This window comes from Cornus florida, unplaced genomic scaffold (genome assembly GCF_030987335.1).
Source record: "Cornus florida cultivar Cherokee Brave unplaced genomic scaffold, ASM3098733v1 CherokeeBrave_3.0.0_Hap2_Chr07, whole genome shotgun sequence".
In the NCBI taxonomy this organism is placed as follows: Eukaryota; Viridiplantae; Streptophyta; class Magnoliopsida; order Cornales; family Cornaceae; genus Cornus; species Cornus florida.
In genome coordinates, this window is record NW_026775577.1 from 54,192,863 (window position 1) to 54,216,052 (window position 23,190).

Below are 23,190 nucleotides of genomic sequence, written 5' to 3' on the forward strand. Positions count from 1 at the left end.
AACTTTTGTTGCTTGCTAAAAATTTATTATATAACTCAGAATGATACATACTATGGTCGTGCAATACCGAAGTCCTTTAAGCTTTCTAACCAACCCATGTAGCAAGTGTTAGGCCAACAACTCCCAAACCGGATGGCTTTAGGGTGTTAAGTGTAGAAACACTCCTAGGGCTTAATAACTCAAATTGGCAAGGCTACGAACTTCAACGAACCATATTTATTTATTTATCTTTTTGTGAATGACCGTGCAATGTCTAAGTCCCTTAAACTTTCTAACCAACCCATGTAGCAAGTGTTAGGCCAACAACTCCCAAACCGGATGGCTTTAGGGTGTTAAGTGTAAAGACACTCCTAGGGCTTAATAACTCGAGTTGGAAAGGCTACAAACTCAAACTGGTCATTATCATTAATTACTTCTTCTTCTTCTTCTTCTTCTTCTTTTTTTTTTTTTTTTTTTTTTTTTTTTTTTTTTTTTTGAGACAAGAAAATCATGCCAAAAGTATCCATTCATTAGGGTCATCACCTCAAATCAACTGAGTCATGGTCAAGGTCAATTGGGTTGCATGCCTCACAATTAAGTTTCTGGTGTGCATTTGTGAAAAGTGAAGCATAGAAGAGTATCTAATTGAAGTATTTATACAAACCAATATGAATTAACATGATCATTTCAAAAATTATTAGTATATATATATATTTTTAATTATCATTTGTCTCTATACACAAAGTCTTAAACACATGCTTCAATCTCCAACAAGTTTCATGATTACACTATCATTGCTTCCAACAAAATGTTTTTATTAACTTACATGCATCAAGTTATAGTCATGCAAACAAAAATGTTATCTAAAAAATGCAACAATGCACCCCCAAACTTAAATGTCACATTGTCCTCAATATGAGAAGACAAAGAATGAAAAGGAATGAAAAAGAGGGTCCATAGAACAATAATACCAAGGGAAGGAGGAAATTCCGTGGCGTTGTAAAAATAAGCCACCTTGGAAATTCCATGAGCATTCCCCCAAACTTGGTGTCAAAAACCTGTCAAAAGACATCTACACACAGCAAGCATTATATGAATCTAAAAATGAATAAGAATAACTACAATTTATTTAAGAACTAATATCCATGCAAAGTAGCAAAAGTGGTGCAGTTAAAAGTTCAAAAGAAGAACAGGAAAGCAAATGCCAAACGCGACCCCAAAAGAAGTCTAAAAAGTACTATTGAGAAGGGAAATAAAAACTAGAATCATAAAGTCACTCCATCATCGGAGTGGAGGAGGAAGCACCGGCACCGCTGGGGGTGCGGGCAATCAATGTCTGGAGTATGCCTTTCAAAACCTGCTGACTCTCCTGAGTCGCCTTAACAGTGCTCTCTATGCTTTCGAGGCGCATGTAAAACGCATCAAGGCGAGCACTGAGATTATAATAATGAGCTTGATTCATGACAGGTGGCAGTGGTGCAATAGGGGTAGCCAGAGCAGTGGGGGCATTATGAACAGGGGAAACAGGAGCCACAGGGGGAGCCAGCGCACCCCAATCCAACTCATCCCCAATTCGCGCCTGACGGGACGTCTTGAGCTGAACCGTGCTCGACTTCCAGACCCCAAGGTTGAAATCAAACACATCCTTCTTTTTCTCCTCATGACGCGGGGGCCTGAACCCTGCATTTTTGAGTAGCTGGGTGACAAGTTATGGAAATGGAAATGCCCAAGTGATGGCACTGCTCGACCTAACCAAAATTAATTCATTGTAAATCTTAAGGATTTGGTCCCAGACAAGCTGCGGGACAGAAAACCAATTCTCCTTTTCAACGGCGTAGAGGGCTTTCAGAAAACCCCCTTACCCTCGGAATGGCCTGGTACTGGAAGGACGTTCTTGGCTAGGACTGAATCGAGAAACCACAGCCGGCATGGTAAGAATGATTTGTTGGTGCTTGTGGTTCGATTGCCGGTATATTGATTATGGCAAATCTCCTCTACAATGTCCGCCAATGACAACTGGGCCAGAGCTTCAACATAAAGGGGCAGGCCCGCATCATCCACCGGTGATGCCAGTGGGCAAGCTAAAGCTGCCGTAAGATCGTCGGGGGTAAATTCGAAAGCCTCGCTATCAATAGTGGTCTTAATGATCTCTAGTTCAGCATAGGAATGGAACAAGTTGGTGTAGAACAGATGGACCACGCACGGGTAGTAAGCATGAGCGTGTGGCTTGAAAAGAGATGCGAGGCCACCTGCTCTCAATTCGCGAACAGACCATGCGGTCTCTTGATTTTGCTCAAAATCATTTTCAATGTTGAATTTTGCTTCGGGGACGATTGGCCATTCAGCCCAATTTGGAGTTGGGGGCACATTGGAAGGCCCCTCAGATGAGCGAGCACGTTTTGAAACAACCTTTGGTGGCCATTGGAGTGTAGAAAATTGGTTCAGGACTTTTTACAAACACCTGGTGTGCACAAGAATTGGGAAGAGGGGCAAAATGATATTAGATATGTAGAAATCCCAAAATTTGAACCTATAATCAATAATACACCAACAAAGTCTACAGTCTCCACAATAACAATCGCATCCTCCATTGATCATGAAATTAAAGAAAAAGCGAGAAGAGAGAACTTACCCAATGTAGAGGAACAAAGTCCTCTTGTGCTTGATGAGAGAAGAATTAGAGGGTAAGAATGAGATGAAAGAGGAAAGGATGATGGATTGAGATGGATGAAATGGATGGAGATAAGAGAGATTGGTTGGTGGAAGAAGGTTGGTAGAGGTGTGGGGCGAGGGTTTAGAGAGAGAGAGAGAGAAGTTATAAACATCAAATGGGCCTTCAAACCCATTTAAAAGGCACCAATGACGTGCGGTGGGCAACCGAGGAAGCTGAGGTCCTTACTGCCATGAATGGTGGGCGCCCGCGGATGCCTCGGATGCCACTGCCTACTTTTACGGGCATCCACAGGGCTGCGGCGGGCACGCGCAAGGCTACTTCAATTGCTGCCTTGTGCAGCATATTGCAGCCTGCAAGGGTCGGGATTAAATCGAATGTAACCTAAACATGGACTGAAAGCGCTTAGAGATTCTAGTAAGCGTGTTGAATCGTCAAAACTGGATTAGGCGCTCAAGCTCACAAGCGACAGCCATGAGATCCAAATGCTATTTAAAATTTGGATATGGTGGGACAAATGCCTAAATGACCTTGAATACTTCTAGAAGTGGTATAGAGACCTTTAAACGGCAAAGAAAACCGAATATGATCACGGAATGCAAGACGAGACAATTTCGAAAGAGTGCACATTGTGGTTAAACTTAATGAATTCCCGAAAAATTCATGGCAATTGGCACACTGAAGAGGGAAGCTCGAAAGATGAAAGAATTGCTTCCCAAGAGTGCTAAATTTTACGTCGATAGCTAGATGAAGTAAGATCACGCATTAGTCCTCATAAATTGGGTCCGTTAATAGGACTTTCTCTACTTTGCGGATAGAGACTATGCCGTCAACATAAGGTTTAAGTCGTTGGCCATTAACCTTAAACAGAGATCCATCAGACTGATCTTGGAGTTCGACTGCACTATGAGGAAAGATGGAAGTGATGATATATGGACCATCCCACCGTGAACGGAGTTTACCGGGAAAAAGCTTCAAGCGAGAATTGAAAAGCCAAACTTTTTGTCCAGGGGCAAAAGACTTGTTGACAATGTGTTTGTCATGAAAAGCTTTAATCTTTGGCTTATAGATTTTGGCGCTTTCATACGCATCATTTCGAATTTCCTTAAGCTCATTGAGTTGCAATTTAAGAGTAGAGCCGGCTTGTTTGAGATCAAAGTTGAGCCTTTTTATGGTCCAATAAGCACGGTGCTCTAATTCGACCGGGAGATGACAAGCTTTTCCGAAGACAAGCCGATATGGTGACTTGCCAATGGGCGTCTTATATGCTGTCTGGTAGGCCCAAAGTGCATCATTTAGTCTTAATGACTAATCTTTGCGGTCCGGTCAAACCGTTTTTTCCAGAATATGCTTGATCTCACGATTAGATACTTTCACTTGACCACTCGTTTGGGGATGGTATGCTGTGGCAACCTTATGAATGACCGAGTATTTAGAAAGGATGGATTTGAGGTAACAATTTTGGAAATGAGATCCTCCGTCACTAATAATACCCCTAGGCGTACCAAACCGATTGAAGATGTTTGATTGAACAAACTTGACCACAAATTTATGATCGTCGGTTTTGGTAGCTTTAGCCTCAACCCATTTAGACACGTAATCCACTGCTACGAGGATATACTCGTAGCCATAAAAAGATGGAACCGGTCCCATGAAATCAATGCCCCACACATCAAAAATTTCTATGATTAAGATGGGAGTAAGGGGCATCATGTCTCTTCTAGACATAGAGCCAAGCTTTTGACAACGTTCACATGACTTGCAGAAGTTGTTAGTATCTCAAAACAAGGAAGGCCAATAGAATCCACTTTAAAGGACCTTGTCAGCGGTCTTCTTGGTGCTTAAGTGACCCCTACAAGCAAGGGTGTGGCAGAAATTTAGGACACTTGTGAATTCAGTTTCGGGAATGCATTGCCGGATAATTTGATCCGGGCAATACTTGAATAATTCCAGATCTTCCCAAAAGAAATGCTTGACTTGGGAGAAGAAGCGGTCTCTTTCTTGTTTTGACTAATGGGAGGGAATTTTTCCTACCGCAAGATAGTTGATAATATCCATGAACCAATGAAGACTTGAATGAGAAATCTGAAACAGTTGCTCATCCGAGAAGGAATCACGAACCGTAGCAAATTCGGAGGATTTCTCAATGAGTAAGCGAGATAGATGGTCTACGACAACATTGTCTATTTCTTTTTTATCCTGAATCTCAATATCAAACTCTTGGAGGAAGAGTATCCATCGGATGAGATAGGGTTTGGTCTCTTTTTTGGCAAGCAAATGCCTTAGAGTGGCATGGTCTGAAAAGACAATGACCTTAGATCCTAGAAGGTAAGAGTGGAATTTATCCAAGGCATACACTATAGCTAGCAATTCTTTTTCAGTGGTGGTGTAATTTAACTAAGCATCAGAGAGAGTCTTGCTATCATAATAGATAGCATGCTGAAGCTTATCCACACGCTGGCCCAAAATCGCACCTAATGTATAATCGGATGCATCACACATGATCTCAAATGGAAGAGACCAATTAAGCGGTTTTATTATTGGGGCGGATGAGAGAAGAGTACGAAGTTTCATAAACACTTCCAAACAAGCCTCATCAAAATTGAACAGAACATCCTTGGCAAGAAGGTTACACAAGGGCCGAGAGATTTTGCTAAAATCTTTGATGAAATGATGATAGAAACTGGCATGCCCAAGGAAGGAACGGATTTGCCGGATAGAATTTGGAGGAGGAAGGTTAGAGATCAACTCGACTTTGGCTTTGTCAACCTCAATTCTCCTTTTTGAAATGACATGTCCCAAGACAGTGCCTTCTTGTATAATAAAGTGACTCTTCTCCCAACTAGGAAAAAGATTTGTCTCCTTGCATCTTTGAAGCACAAGGGATAGATTTTAGAGACATGAGTCAAAGGAAGATCCAAAGATGGAAAAATCATCCATGAACACTTCCAAAAGCTTTTCAACCATATCAGAAAATATGGACATCATGTACCTTTGGAAAGTTGCCGGTGCGTTGCATAGCCTAAAGGGCATGCGTCTATAGGCAAATGTTCCGAAGGGACATGTGAATGTGGTCTTTTCTTGATCTGGAGGATCAATTGCCACTTGGTTATAGTCGGAATAACCATTAAGGAAATAATAGTAGCTTTAGCTGGCTAACCGCTCTAGGATTTGATCAATGAATGGAAGTGGGAAATGATCTTTCCTAGTGGTAGAATTGAGTTTCCGGTAGTCAATGCACATACACCACCTGGTGGTGGTGCGTTGCGGTATGAGTTCTCCCGTTGAATTCTCAATAACGGTGAGGCCGAATTTCTTGGGAATAACTTGAGTGGGGCTTACCCACTTGCTATCAGAGATGGGGTAGATGATTCCCACATCTAGTAGCTTAATCACTTCTTTCATAACCACTTCCTTCATGTTGGGATTCAACCGGCGCTTAACCTCTCTAGAAGGTTTAGCGTCGTCCTCTAAATGAATGCGGTGCATACAAATAGAAGGGTCGATTCCTTTAAAATCAGCCATTGCCCAGCCAATAGCTTCTTTGTGCTCTTGAAGCACCGCTAAAAGGCTATTTCTTGGTCCTTTAAAAGGTCTGATGCAATGATGACCGGAAGAGTTTGATTTACACCAAGAAACACATACTTGAGGTGGGCCGGGAGCGGCTTTAACTCAAGTTGTGGTGGAGATTTCAAGGAAGGGACCGGCGGAGTAGTAGAGAGTTGAGGAAGTGGTTCTTTTGGCATCTTCCAAGGAGGAAAATCCATGATAGCACCTATGTCGAGCAATGAATTCACTTCTTGGATGGCTTGGTCAATACCAAAGTTCGAGAGGTCAAAATGAGACATGCAATTTTCCAAAGGATCTTTGCTTAGAATGAAGGGGAGAGATTCTTCAACCACTTCATCGACCACATCAATAAGGAAACAATCATCCTCTTCAGAAGGATGTTGAGTGGTATGGAAAATGTGGAGTTTGACTTGCATATTTCCAAAGGCGATGTCCATTACCTCGGTTCGGCAATTAGTTGAAGTGTTAGTCGTAGCTAAGAATGGCCTACCAAGGATCACGGGGATATGCTTCTTTGGATCATGGACCGATTCCGTGTCAAGAACCACAAAGTCTACCGGGAAGTAGAATTTGTCCACTTTGATTATGACATCTTCAAGAATGCCCCTTGGATGCTTGACCGATCTGTCGGTAAGCTGCAAGACCACGGAGGTTGGCTTAAGATCTCCCACCCTAAGTTGTAAGTAAACTGAATATGGAATCAAGTTTACACTAGCTCCTAAGTCAAGGAGGGCTCTTTCTATCTTGTTATCACCAATGACACAAGAGATTATTGGGGCACCCGGATCCTTATACTTTGGAGGAGCACTATGTTGAATGATTGCACTCACATTTTCAGTCAATCCTACTTTATTTGGCAAATGATTTTTTGAGGTGCGCTTTTGAGTGCAAAAATCCTTGAGGAATTTAGCATAGGGGGGATTTGCTTTATAGCATCCAAGAGAGGCAAGTTAAAATTTACTTGCTTGAATACTTCCCATATGTCTTGAATTTTACAATTTTTGTTCCCAAACTATGTCGACTCTTAGAGACGTTGAGGAAACGAAGCCTTTGGCTCATAAGAAGTCTCCACACTTGCGGTAACAAGCTTGGAATTTTTAGCATTAGACTTTGGAAATTCAGGAATGAGATTTGGATTTTTGGGAGGAAGAACTTTTTCATTGTTTCTTCCATCAACCTTGTTATCCACAACTCGACCACTCCTAAGGGTGGTGATTGCTTGGACTTGTTCATGAGTTGGCCCACTCGAAGGAGGGGTTTCATCAATTACATGAATCCCTCTAGGATTCTCAAATAGTTGAGCGGGAAGCTTCCCCTTATCTCTTTGAAGAAGTTGGTTCATTGAAGTGGCTATTTGCCCCACTTGATTCTCAAGTTTAGCAATAGACTGAGTATGAGAATGAACCATTTGGAGAGTGGGCTGCAATGATGTCAAGAGTTGCTTGTTGGATTCCATCATTTGCTTGTTTGCAGCCAACATCGCATCAGTTAGAAACAGAGGAGGTTGATTAGATACATTTGGATTGTAAGGGGGACGGTAGCTTGACGAGGCCTGAAATGGCCTATTTTGAAATTGAGAAGGGGGTTGATTTTGATGCCCTTGATTCTGAAAGTTCGAATTTTATGGGGCGGGTTGCCTCCACAAAAAATTGGAATGATCTCTCCCGCCTGGATTATAGGTATTATAATAAGGATTATTTCCAGGTCTGGAAAACATCGCATTTGCTTGCTCATGATTGGGATTAGGAAATTGCTCCGGTGTGGGGCAATCTTCCAAGAGATGGAAGGGACTCGTGCATGATGCACATACCGCACTTGCTGAATTTTGAGACAAAGAGGGAGAGAGATGTGGTGCCATTAATTGACAGAATTTATGAGCTATGGCATCCACTTGAGAAGATTCTTCCCTCATAGTTTTTGGTTAACAAGGATTGGTGTTCTTAGCATTGGTTGAGATCGGAGCCCTACGAGAATTGTGTTGTTATGAATTTTCATTCAAATTCTCGAGTAAGGTCTAAGCCTCATCCGCATTCTTAGACATGAACATCCCTCCACATGAGGAGTCAACAATGAGCCTATGTGGTTCGGTTAAACCATCATAGAAGGTTTGCACTAATTGCCATTTTGGAATTAGATGGTGCGGGCATTTCCTAAGAAGATCTTGTAATCTTTCCCAAGTCTCATGGAGTTGTTCTCCATCAATTTGAGAAAAACTAAGAATAGAGTGCCTCATTTGATTGGTTTTACTCATCGGATAGTATTTCTTTAAAAATTCTTGTTGCAATTGGGCCCATGATGTGATGGAGTTTGCAACAAGGGAGTTTAACCAATACTTTACCCTATCTTTCAAGGAGAATGAAAATAGACGCAGGTGGAGTGCATTCTCAGGGAAACCCCTCATCTTGATAGTAGAGCAAATTTCAAGGAACTCATCAAGATGCTTATAGGGATCTTCATTATTAAAGCCATGAAAGGATAGAAGCATTTGGATGGTGCTAGATTTGATTTCATATTGAACGGCTTCGATATTTGGCATCACTATGCAAGAGGGAGAAGCATAAGTGGTAGGGATGAAATGATCCCGAAGAGTCATGGGAACCACATTTGGAATTTCAGCCCCATTATTATTGATTCTTTAAAAATTCTTGTTGCAATTGGGCCCATGATGTGATGGAGTTTGCAACAAGGGAGTTTAACCAATACTTTACCCTATCTTTCAAGGAGAATGAAAATAGACGCAGGTGGAGTGCATTCTCAGGGAAACCCCTCATCTTGATAGTAGAGCAAATTTCAAGGAACTCATCAAGATGCTTATAGGGATCTTCATTATTAAAGCCATGAAAGGATAGAAGCATTTGGATGGTGCTAGATTTGATTTCATATTGAACGGCTTCGATATTTGGCATCACTATGTAAGAGGGAGAAGCATAAGTGGTAGGGATGAAATGATCCCGAAGAGTCATGGGAACCACATTTGGAATTTCAGCCCCATTATTATTGATTCCCTCATTCCCCAAATTTTCTTTATTACCGGCCATTGTATTAAATTCAAGTTCAATTCCTCTTATGTTGGTAGATTTCCTAAGGTTTCTTCTAAGAGTCCTTTTAAGTGAATTTATGTTAACTGGTGAGTCAAGAGTCGGTAAGGAAAGTTATCTATGGCCAAACATCAATAACTCACAACACAATCAAGACAACAATGCATCACCATAACCTCCACATACGATGTTCCCATTTTCCTCAATTATCAAAGACAGAAATTAAATGGCCATGACAAGGACCGATGCTTTGCAATATAGAGAAACAATTAAATAGCCTCGACAAGGGCTTCACAATTCAACTATCTATAATTTAACCACATGTAAGATATTCACGACCTTAAGACTAGAACTTCGAAAACTTATCGGGAGTCTTTAAGACTTGCAAATTTTCTAGCTTTCCCATGGCAAGCCTTGAGTACCTAGAATCTCACAAGAAAGCTTGAAACACAAATTAATCGAAACCAACGAGAAAATATCTACAAGAACACAATATTCACAATCAAACCAAATTTAATCCTAAAACCTCGGTTACAAAACCGATTGCAGTCCCCGGCAACGGTGCCAAAAATTAATCGGTTGTCAATTATACATCAACCTTTGCAATAGCACAAATCATTGTAAACTAGGGCTATTGGTCGGGTAAGTCGAACCACTGGGACTGCTAGTTTATGGCAACCAAGGTGTCTAAAATCACTTTTAGAATGATGAAGGTGTATAGAGTTTTGTCTGGGTTGTCACTAAAATTAGGAATTGAAAAATGCATAAAATGGTAATTTGCGAAGAATTAAAGAGATAAAGATAATGTAGAGGGGACTAGGGAAGTGAATCCACTACCTACCCTATAAACATGCTAGTTGAGGTAAATTTAGGGGAAACAATATAAATATGTGACCATGAAATGCTACAACACAACATTGCTACATTCCTTCAAGAAATTCATGAAATCAATGGCAAGAATAACCTATCAAAGTTACACATGCTTGAACTACCTAAACTAGTGTGTAGTCTTAGACATGCTTGCTAAGCTAGAGATTATCAAGCCATCAGTCACATAATAAGAGCACATGAAGTTAAAAATCAAGATTAATCCATCAAAGGGAAATCCTAAGGCATGGACTAATAAGGTTCTCATACAATAGCCATTAAAACCATTCCACAATCTCATTTTCATGGTCACTATGAAAAATCAAGTAATACAACCATGAGAACATACATTCTAAGACAAGAAAATAAATTCAACATAATCATTTATAAGACATTAGATTCATTAGATCAAATGTAACCTCTAGATTGTGAAGCAGTCACATATATACATCATTTTTCCCAAAATAAACCAAAAGCTAGAGCATACTTACAATGTAAGGTTTTATCACCTCCCTAGAAAGGGAGTTAGTTACCTATAAGAGCAATGGATGAAGGAGAAGGAGAGATCTTCCCTTCTATTTTTGTGCTTAAGGGCTCCAAGACTTCAAACCCTCAATAACTCAATATTTCTCTCTTTAAACATAGCAAAAATATGAGATCCCCCCATAATACAAGCTTCTAACCTCTTATCTAGGCAAAATCCTCCCTCCAACCACTCCATTTCAAGCTCCAACCACCCTAGAAGCAATCTGGACCACAAAAATTGCATAGGGAACAAGTTTCAACACAAACACAGGAGCAGGTGATCTGCTACCTGTATATCGGCGGGGGCCTGTGAGGCATTGGCCACCCACTGGTTCTCAACATCTGAGGGCGCTAACTGGACAAAACGGTGGGCACCCATGGTGGCGCGGTGAGGGCCCGCGAGACACTACGAGGCCTCGCGGAGGAAAGCTTACTACTAGGGTGATTGGTGGGCGCCCGTGGTGGCACGGAAGGCTTGTCTTCAACACAAATCACCTTTTCTTTGAATCACATGGATTGGCCCAATGACACGATCGTCGTTCTGAGTACAATGCTGCAAAACTCGCATGCATGATGACTAAAGAAACTTGGCCCAAAAGACGGTTCCCAGCAACAGCGTCCTTTGATTCTTCAAGAGATTGTCAAAACCATTCCTTTAACCATATTCGGAGGAACCAACCTGAAAGTAGAAGAAAACAAACAAATACAACTAAACTATACATTATGATCAACTAATGGACTTAAATAATGCAAATAAGGGCGCTTGAATATACAATATTCGGCGCTTATCACAACATCACTGGTTGGCGTGTATGCATAGATTACCACTGGTTGGCGTGTATGCTTATCACACCATAGTCTTCACACCACTAAGTGGCTGTAGATCCTCAAGATCAAGAGAAGACCACCTTTACTTGTCCTTTTGGAACTTTTACTTATCGTTCCATACCCTTTGGGTTATGTAATGCACCGGCCACTTTTCAGAGCTGCATGATGTTCATATTTTCCGATATGGTTGAAAAATTTCTTGAAGTATTCACGGTTGATTTTTCTGTCTTTGGATCTTCTTTCGACTGTTGTTTCCATAATCTATCACTTGTGCTTCAAAGATGTAAAAATACCAATCTGACCTTAAGTTGGGAGAAAAGTCACTTCATAGTACAAGAAGGGATTGTCTTGGACACATTATCTCTAAAAGAGAGATTGAGGTGTAATGACCCGGTCATTTTCATTCCTTTCCCTTTTTTTGAATTTTACGGATATTTTTTTTTTTCGTTGATCTTTTCTTTCTAAGTTCGGTTTCTAGTCAGTTAGTGTCATCTTCAGAGCTTGGGGATGGTTTCCGAGACTCTTTCCTTTGGATTGACAACTTCCTTAAAGGACCGCGTCATTTTCATATATTTATCTTTTTGACACTATTCACTTTTCGTCTTTTTCCCGTTATCGTTTTCCTTTGCATAACCTCACTTTTTGTGCTTGGATTTGATTTCGGCTATGCATGCATCCATAATATTTAAATTCCAAGAAAATTATATTTTTACTTTTGTAGAAAAGCATGTTAGTTGCTTACTTTTTTCATAAAGGGCATGGATGCATCGTTTCTTGAAAACATTCTTGATTTTTGGGGTTTTAGTTTAATTATGTAAAATAAATATTTTTCATCTTAGGGACTATTTTGTAATTTAATTTGGAAGATATTTTCAAAAAGGACCTTTTTGTAATTTTTGGAAAGTGTGACAAGTCACACTTTCATGGAGCCACTTGTTGGCATTGGGGTGGAGTTACTTTGAAGCTTAATCTAGTGACATGTGGAGGGTGGAAATTCACCCACTTGTTAGCCTAGGATAGGTGCACTTCTTGGCTTGGATGGTTGACAAGTGTAGGCTCAGGTTTAAGCCTAGAAAAGAGCCATGGATTAGTGATAAGTATAGGTTCCAAATTAAGTTTTACACTTAGTGTGTGTGTAGACCATGGTGTAGGAACATATAGTGAGTGGAGGAATACTAAATCCTCTACTTACCACATTTCGTTTCATCTTCCTCACTTTTTTTACTCTTAAAACCTTAACCTAGCCACCATTGAAGAAAAGCTTGGCTTAGAGCTTATTACTTCATTTTGGCCTCCTTCCACTCACCTTAGACCTTTTACCTTAGGAAGTAAAAGTTTCCTCTCACTCTCATCTACAAAATCCTAGTATAGTTTTCCATTCTAAGCTTGGTTGCGTTGGATTATAGAGATTCAATTCTCTATTAAGGTAGGGGATGTTATAGGCTTATATTTGTGTTGTCTTGCATGCTATTGATGCTTATACAACTTGTATGCATGCTTTTGTTCATAATCTAGAATTTAATTTAATTATTTCCTTTTATAAAAATTTAATGCACATGGTTGTAACTAGCATAAAATCAACTTATAATGTGATATTAAAATAGGCCATGGTATGTTCTTTAACTTATGTTACTTTGAGGCCATTTGGAATTGTTTTAAAATCTAGAGAAAATTTATTAGTTAGTTTAATTCATTTTATTTTAAGTGTTTTAGTCATTTAATTGAATTTTTATCTTGATATTGTTGATGACATTGGCATGTTCTTTGATATATATTAAATTGGGAATATTTGGATAAGTTTTGAAATCTAGAGATTTGAATTTAATGAATTAATTAAAATCTATTTAATGGTTCCCTTGATATAATCAAGTATTTGAGTTGATATAACTTGTGTAGAAAAGTTATTTAATTTAGTAGATTACAAAATTCTTGTGATTTCATAGTATTATGAATATGGAATACTTATTATGAATTATTGGAAGTTAAATTGCTAACTTGTTACTTTGTAGTAGTAATATGAGATTCGTGTGAATTATTAATATTATTAGCCTTGTAAACTTTGTGACGACCTTGGATTTTTTAACTTAGTGTGTCATTTGATGACCTGAAGCGGATCCAAAATGCGGAAGCAAAATGAAAACAAATCCATAGGGATGTACATTGTCCCTAGGACATAAGAATGGACTTTCGAAGAGATTCGAGGCTCAACGGAAGCAAAACGAAGACAAGCGTATCAAAACCCTACCAAAAAAAGGACCAAGGGTAAAATAGTCATTTTACCCTAAAAGGAAGGAATTTGACTTCCAACAAGTCAAATAAAAACAAAAACAAAAACGTCCAAAAACATCCTTTGGTAACTTCACATGAAGTCCCAAGGCTAAAGGAAGAGAAATCCTAAGTAAACCCCATCCCGGTTCGAACCAAAACTGACACCTTCTCACTAAAACATGAATATCTTAAGGTACAAATGGAATCTGAAGCTATAATTGGTACCATTGGAAAGCTTATTTTGACATGGTTAATTTAGACTCAAGAATGGACCAATTTAGAGTTGAAACGAAGAAGTTACGTCAGTTCAAAGTTGGAAGATCAAAGCTGGAACTGCAGAAAAAATCTTTAGAGGACTTGAACCGGTTCAACATTCTTGAACCTGTTCAACATGGACAGTACACCCATGCTAGACCAATTTTTGCACCTTGAACCAGGTCAACATTCTTGAACCGGTTCAACCTTGACAGAAACAGTAGAAAGTAGTAGAAACAGTAGAAATGCAGAAAATTGAGTTTGGAACACAGTTTTTGAGATCAAGATGACGGTTTTTGGAAAAATGTTGTGAAGAAACTCACCCTAAAATCAAATTTTCAATATGATCAAGTTAAGAACGGAATTTAGTTCCCAATGGAAATCCCCAAAATGCCTTTGAACCAAAATATGCGAGAAAAATGTGAAATGAGTCCGTAGGAGGCTCATTTCACCAACGAAAGAGTTTTTCATGAAAACAGTCATACACGCTAACATAAATAGTGATTTTTAGTGTGCAGGAATGGTCTGCGGCTTCCAAAAATGGCCGAGTCAAAATTCGACCCCCCGACGGCCAAAAAGGCGAAAATGAACTTACAATGGAAAATATGAAAACCAAATTTATAAAATGGAGTCAAATGACCATTTGGCCCTTGGCCACACTTCATACGTGATTAATGGGACCCTATGAAAGAATGAAAACAGAATTCCCACACCCGATGTAAACATGGTGAAGCAATGTCTTGTGATTTTTCAATATTTCCATAATATTTCATGAGGTTAAAAGTTGCATAGGATGCAATATAAATTTCATTGGCCTCCGGCTTCATCTTATACAAGTCAAATACATTCCAAAAGGTGTACTTATGTACACATTACATGGAATCAAGGATACAAGTTTGACATAAAAAGCTACAAAAAGGCATCTCATGCTAACATTTGCATGAAATGGAAACTTAAAAGCTACAAGTCATCCATGGAATGATGAGCATCACAAACCAAGTCTTCGTACCTGAACAAAACCCCTGTAACTTCGGGGTGAGTAAACAATTTTACTCGTAGAGAATGAGCATGCATAGACTCGATTTCTTTAAAGATTTTTACATTAACTTGAAACGATTGAAAAAGGGACATGACACTTAACGTCTATGTCAAAGTGAGCCTCAGGGATCATCCTAAGCTACTCATGCAATTGAAATGAGATACATGACATACAAACATACCGGTTACAAGCGTACTAAATAAAGATGAAAACATGCGAGGTAAGTATACAAAACACAGGTATACCCAACGAGATCGGAAACGCACAAAGTAAGTATACAAGACGCGAGTATACTAAATGGAAACTAGATACAAGAAGCAAGTGCATAGTTTCAAGTATACTAAATAAGGTCTAAATACATGAAGTAAGCATAATGTCTATGCAATTAAACAAGGTAAGAAATACTCCATATAACACAATAAGGTTTTTAGATCTTTAAGAGCTAACACTTGTGATAAACGCCGAATATTGCATATTCAAGCACCCTTATTTGCATTAGTTAAGTCCATTATTTCATTATTTTATATAGATTATCTTCATTTGCATGTTTTTATATATTTTCAAGTTTTTTTCCCAAAAATGAATAACAATGATGTTTTGATGAGTTCTTGAAGATCAAAGTGTGCAATGCTGAAATTTACAGCCTGGCAATAGTAAAGTTCGACTTTGTTCTTCATTTTCGACCTACCAAACTTAAGAACTAGACTTCCATTAAAACATGAAATACTTATATCTTTGAGTTAGATTTCCAAATCATCAAACACTTTGTCATTTGGAGTTTGGAACAGAGAGTTATGGCCTTTTTACCAAAGGTGTGCAAAACAGCCTGGCAGCAGTGAAGTTTGACTTTTCTCTTCGTTTTTAGCACTCCAAACTTGAGAATTGGACTCCTATTAAAACATGGTGTACTTATATCTTTGAGTTAGGTTTCCAAATCATCAAACGGTTCATTATTTGGAGTTCAGAGCAGAGAGTTATCGCCTTTTTACCAAAGGTGCACAGAGCTAACAAGCACCCGCGGGCCCCCACCGTTTTGGGCAGAATCTTCGAGCTTCTGCGGGCGCCCTCCCTGTGCATGTGGGCACCTACCAATCTACAGACAAGAGAGCATAGGCTCCCTCCTCTTCACCTAACATTATCCCCTTAATTAGGGGATTGCTCTAAAATTGTCTAGAGGCTTTAGGACCACGAATTTGGAGTAATTTGGAGTGAATGGAAAGCTAAGGTTGATATATTAGAGGCTTAAAGCATGTAAGAGGAGATACATCTCACATTTTGTAAGGGTTTAGAGAGAGAAATATTGAGTGCTAGAGGGTTTGGGTTGTTCTTGGCCTTTAGGTGCACGAAAATGGAAGCTCGTCAGCTCCTTTGGGGAATGCAACTTCAACCATAAGAGGCTAACTCTCTTCATAGGGAGTTGATATAACCCTTGTCAAGTAAATATGTTTTAATTGTGTTTATATTTGGGGAACTTTGCATATATGTGACAAGTTGTATAATCTAGAGATACACTTTGATGTGTTTGTGTTGTATTCCATATTTAATCTTGTTGAGACTCTTATCTTGTCTTATAAATTGTTTCTTCATGATTATGCTACTTACATCTTTATAGTGAGAGTGAAGATGAGATTATACAATGATTTTATTGACATGTTGTATGGAAATTTTGATAGTCCATGGCTTAGGGAAACCTTTAATGGATTACTATTTAGTTTTTGACTTCATGTGCACTTACTACACAAATTGAAGACGTTGATAGTTCATAGCTTAGGAGGGATATTTCATGCTATACCCTAGTTTAGATAGATGAATTATACCGACCTTTGATGGATTATACTTAATTCTTGAATGTGTGAACTTCTTGAAGATATTATAGTTGTCTTGCATTTCTACCTATCATGGTTACATGTATATTTTGTTCCCCAAGTTAATTGCAATTAGGCATGTTTGTATGGCTTGTGGTGAAGTCAATTCCCTAGCCTTTCCCACACTCTCCTTACTTGAAATTCAAATTATTTATTTGTAGTTAATTTCAGTTTATGTATGTGACAAACAAACCAATCCAAAAACTATCTTTCATAAATCAAACCGTAAATTAATCTTACAAGCTTGATTGCCATAAGCTAGCATTCCCAGTGGTTCAACTTACCCATCCAATAGCCCTATTTTACAATGATTTGTGCTATTGCAAAGGGTTGATTTATTATAGATCAAGTCTTAAAGCCAATCAATTTTTGGCGCCGTTGCCGGGGAATGCAAATGGCTTTGTGATTAAGATTTAAAGATTAAATTTGGTTTGATTTTTAACTTGTTTCAAAGTATTTGAGTGCATTTGTGTAAGTGCAAGGGGCTGCTTTGCTTGAAAGGAAAATTTTGGAAATTTTGGACCCTTTGTAAATTTTCAAAGTTGAATTTATTTGCACTCTACGCTTTATTTGTATATATTTTGCGTGAAACTTTTTTTTTTTATTTGTATATAAACAAATGGTTAAATTAGTCCTAGATGGAGGGTAATTCTCTTCCAACTCAATTTTACACGCCACATGAGTTTTGTGCATATTGCTTTAGTCATACACATCATACAAAAGATTGTCCTCTACCGGGACAATTCTCAGTTTTTTATCTAGAGCAACCAACTGAAAATTTCTTTGAACCCGGTAATGATCAATATTTCAATGGTTATGACTCCGGTTGGGGAGATTATCAAAACTTCTTGTGGCATGACATAGGAAATTCAGCCCCACAGTCTCATGGGCAATTTTTTCACGCCAATTTTCAACCCAATGATCATTATTTCCAGCCCTCTTCTCTTTTTCCACCATCTCAATTGGATAAGTTTATTGCTACCAACAAACAAATGATGGAGTCTATTAGCACGCAAATGCTAGATTCTAACAAACAAATGTTGGATGACACTATTAGCAAGCAATCCACCACCTATTCTTATTCCCAATCTAGAGTTAAGTTAGATGACCAAATAGCCCAAATTCAACAAATGGTTAATGCTCTAAATCATGAAAAGGAAGAAGAAGTTCCCGTTGAACTTGTGGCCAATCCAAAAGAAAATTCTATGAATGATGAGATTACTCCTAGTAATTTTCATCATGAGAATGATCAAATGGTTACCACATGTGAAAATGAAGAAATGGTGGTTCAAAATGAGGAAAATAATGATGAAGAGATTGTCTCCCCTAATCCAAAATATCCCCTAAACAATCCTTTGCTTGATACACCTCCTTCAATGGAGGATCCTCTAAAAGTTTGCTTGGCTCATTTCAATTGTAAGGATTTTGATGTTGACACTTCTATTTGGGAGGTAAATTCTTTTCTTGATATTCCTCCATTCATTCACTCTCTTCCTTGGGCAACATCAAATGTATCTCTTTCTTGGGAGCTTGCATCTCCTCCCATTCCCTCACTTGAGTTATCTCAAGCTGTTGAGCTCGAATCGCCGGATAAGCGTGAGGAGGATGTTAAAAGTCTGAAGGATAATTTTTTGAGCATTCCCGTGCTCAATATGACCCTTTACAAGTCTTTGCTTGATGTTCCCTCACTTGATCCACCTTCCCATAATCCAAAATAGCCCCTAATTAATCCAAAGTTCTTCATTGAGGAAGAAAAGTGGGTTGAGGTCTTTCTGTTACCTCTTTTCAAATTTTATCTTCAAGCTTTCTTTCCTTCACTTTTCAAAGAACTTTCTTATTTGGGGAAGTATGACTCTCTAGAGAGACATGGTATAGGGTAATAAGGACTAATGCAAATTATGGTTCATCGAGCTATCAACGTTAAATTTAGCACTCTTGGGAAGCAATTCTTTCAACTTCCAAGCTTCTCTCCTAAAGTTGCCTTAGCCAATAATTTTCCGGCAATTAGCTAAGTATAACCAAAGTGTGAACTTTTATGGAATTGTCTAAAATTGCGTTACAAAAGTCACATTCGGTTTTCTTAGTCATTTTAAAGTCTCAATACCATTTTTGGAATTTCTCAAGGTCACTCCGGCAATTTTCTCAACAAATCCAAAGATAACGGGAAATTCAAACCTCCAGTCTAGCATTTTTGCAAATGAGCTCTGATTCTTGTTCTGAGAGTTATACAAGGTGTCTAGGGTCAATAAGAGCTTAAATTTCAAATTTGAAAAATTTTCAACCCCGGCCCAACCTCCATTAGGCTAAAAGTCACTTCAAGGAGGTGTTTGCCTAGTAGCATTGCGGGCACCCGCCAAAGTGGGTAGCTCGCTTTGAGTTCTGCGGGGCCCCGTCGTGCCTCACTGGCCCCCGCCTAGTGCCCATGGGGACTTCCAGCTGTGCGCATTGACAAGTCGCGGGCGCTCGCCATAAAGCCGCGGGCGCCCGCCAAAATGGGCAGTGGTCTCGTAAGCTTGCGGACACCCGCCCAGCGCTGCGGGCGCCCGCCCCTCATTCGGGTTTTGATTTTTAAACCCCCTTCCAAGCCCATTTTGAATTATAACTCTCCCTCCTTACCCTCCTAGCCAACCCCAACCTCTCCATTTCTCCTTCTTCCTTTTCTTCCATCTCATTTTCTCCCTCCTAACCCTATCTTCATCACAAACCCTCATCTCTAACATCCTTCCATCTCCATCATTCTCTCATCCATCTCCATTTCACTCCAAGAGAAAAAGGGCCCTTTTGTTCTCCATTTTTGGGTAAGCTTCTTCTATTCTCTCTTTTTTTTTTTTTCATTTTTCGACTTAATGGAGGATGGGATTAATTATGTGGAGGTGTAGTATTTGTTTGGGGTTGTGTATTGAAATTGCAGGGCCAAAATTGTTGGGTTTTCAAGTTTCTAATCAACCTTTGCCCCTCTTCCTTTTTGTCTTGCACACCAGGTGTTCGACGAATTGCCTAAGCCAACTTCATCTCTCTAAATGGCCACCACTTTTGGCATTATTTTGTTATCCGTTTTAAAGTTGTGGCTAATGTGTGCAGATTTGTGTTTTGTATGGATTTTTATCTTTCAATAAAATTCATGTTAGTGTTATTATTTCTGTTTCATTTTTTCTTAAGAGACCTATGCTTTTACATATGTATATTAGTTGTGTTTTAACAGGTCTTCATGTCCAAGTTTGGAGGAAGATCATTTTGGCATCTCTTCATGGGATTGCATGCAGCTACAATGCCAGAGTTACCTCACTTACTTGGTATTATTGTTCCTTTTACCCCCTATGCTCTTTATTTATACATCTTTGTTTTCACACATTGAGGATAATGTGTCATTCAAGTTTTGGGGTATTGTGTATTGTATAGTGTTCGCATTTGCTATTTTGTTGAAATAGATTGGTATAAAACTAAAAAAAAAAAAAAAAAATGGAAGCAATGATTTTGTAGTCTTGGAATTTGTTGCGGATTGAAGCATGTGTTAAATACTTTGTGTATAGAGGTAAATGATAGTTTTGAATTGAGGAAAATCTGAAATGAACATGTGGATTCAAAATGGTTTGTATAAATGCTTCAATTAGATTATCTTCGAGTATCACTCTCTTCTATGCTTCACACTTCACATATGCCCACTGGAAACTTAATTGTGAGGCATGCAACCTAATTTACCTTGACTTTGTCTCAGTTGATTTGAATTGATGACCCTAATAAATGGATATCTTTGGCATTGAAAAAAAAAAAAGAAAAAAAAAAAGAAGAAGTTAAATAAGGATAATGGCCAGTTTAAGTTCGTAGCCTTGCTAACTTGAGTCATTAACCCCTTAGAGTGTTTTTACACTTAGCACCCTAAAGCCATTTAGTTTGGGAGTTGCTGGCCTAACGCTTGCTACATGGGTTAGTTAGAAAGCTTAAGAGACTTAGGAATTGTTTGGTTATTCACAAATATAAAAATAAATAAATATGGTTCATTGGAGTTCGTAACCTTGCAAACTCGAGTTATTAAGCCCTTGAAGTATTTTTACACTTAGCACCCTAAAGCCATCCGGTTTGGGAGTTGTTGGCCTAACACTTGCTACTTGGGTTGGTTAGAAGGCTTAAGAGACTTCGGCATTGCATGACCATAATTTGTATTTAAAAAAAAAAAAAAAAAATTGTGTGTATTTTGAATAAATCATGCCTTAGAAACCTCATTTAAAAGGAAAATTCAATGATTTGAAGACTTGTGTTTTGAAATTGGAAAAAAGAAGGTAAAAGCTGTATATTGGGAATCCGGTTCACTTTAAATGAAGCTTGAGATGATTTTTATTATAGATATAACAATTGAAGTATTTATATAGACTATGATGTCAACTGATGAGCACTGAAAAGTGCATATTTAAACCCCTTAAACTTAGGCATTCTAGTACCTTTATCTATCTTACTTTACCGTTTTAGATTGATTTCGTATGATTTCCATTTTCAGGCACTTATCCCGAAAATAAGCTAATTCAGCCAAATAAGAGCTTAATTGAAGCAATTCTGAGATTAAACAAAGAAAGGAGCAGAGTAGAGGAAGAAAGAAGCAAAATGAAGCAAAGCAGCAAGTTCGATCGATCCAAGTTCAAGGTTCGATCGATCGAACAATGATCGATCTCAGCACTTCAAGATAGATCCAAGCCTTGACCCAAAAGCATAAAGTTCCAAAAGTTCGATCCATCCAGCACCATCCTTCGATCGATCAAACACTTTTGTCTTTATTCAAATGATTGATCCTATCCATAGCTGTCCACCCACTAACCACCTTTTGTCCTTTTCCCAAAAATATCTCCCAAAATATCTGATAAGCGCCGAATATTGCATATTCAAGCGCCCTTAATTGCATTATTTAAGTCCATTGTTTGTTTAATTATATAGATTACCTTCATATGCACGTTTTTGCATATTTTCAGGTTCATTGGCCAAAAAGAAGCAAGAAGGATGCTTTGTGGAGTTTTGAACATCAAAGGTCACAATGCTGAATTTCTGGCAGCAGTGAAGCCCAAACTTTGTTCGCCATTTTAACCTACCAAACTCAAGAACTGGATTTCCATCATAATATGAAAGATTTAGATCTCTGAATTAGATTTCTAAATCTTCAAATGGTTTGTCATTCGGAGCTCGGAGCAGAGAGTTATGGCCTTGTTACCAGAGGTACGCAGAACTGCCTGGCGGCAATGAAATTCTGCCTTGATCTTCAATTTTGACCAATCAAACTTGAGAATTGGATCTCCACCAAAACATGAAGTTTTTAGATTTCTGAATCCGATTTCCAAATATTCAAACAGTTCATCATTCGGAGTTCAGAGCGCAAAGTTATGGCTATTTTACCAAAGTAGGTCCGGGCAGAGCAAACCAAGCATAGGGCATTCTGCCCAATTTTTGAGTGCTCGAGGCCCTATTTCAAGCACTCGAAATTAGGGCAGAATTCTACACGACTCAGCCCACTTGTGCTCAGATTTTACCTACTTTGGAAGCTCTCCTTTATTTGTTGGTTGGGGATGTTTCTTGGAGGAGAGAGGGGGCTTTTTGGGTGGATTTCTTATCTAGATAAAGGGGGGAGAGCCACACATATCATTAAGCTTCATTTCTACAAGATTAAAGGAGAGAGAAGAGAGCAAGAAAGGTGTTCTTGAAGCTCCAAGGAGGTTGCACGAAAATGGCCATGAAGATGGAGCTTCTTCCTTCTTCTAGCTTGGCAATGGGTAACTAACTCCCTTCTAGGGAGGTGATGAAACTCCTTCTTGTAAGCATGTCTTGTTTTTGATTTACATTTGGGGATGTAATGTATATATATGACCTTTCCATGAACTAGAGCTTTATTTGATGTGAAGAGCTTTAATGTTTATTAATGATCATTTTGAGTTTAAGATCTTGTCTTAAGATTGTTTCCTCTTATGATTATTTTGCTTCCATTTTCATAGTGACACTGAAGATGAGTTTATGGAAATGTTTTTATTGGCATGATGCTTGGGAAATTTGATAGTCTATAGCTTAGGGTTCTCTTTTGATAGATTATTCTTGATTCCTAATGTCATGTGCTTCTACTATGTGATTAAGGGCTTGATAACTCTATGCTTAGTGACTATGTCTAAGGTTGCAACCTAGTTTAGGTAACCAAAACATGCAATACTTTGATAAGTTATTCTTGCCTATTGATTTCATAATAATTCTTGAAGGTAATGTAGCAATTTTATGTTGTTGCATTTCATGGTTATGTGTATATATTATTCCCCAAGT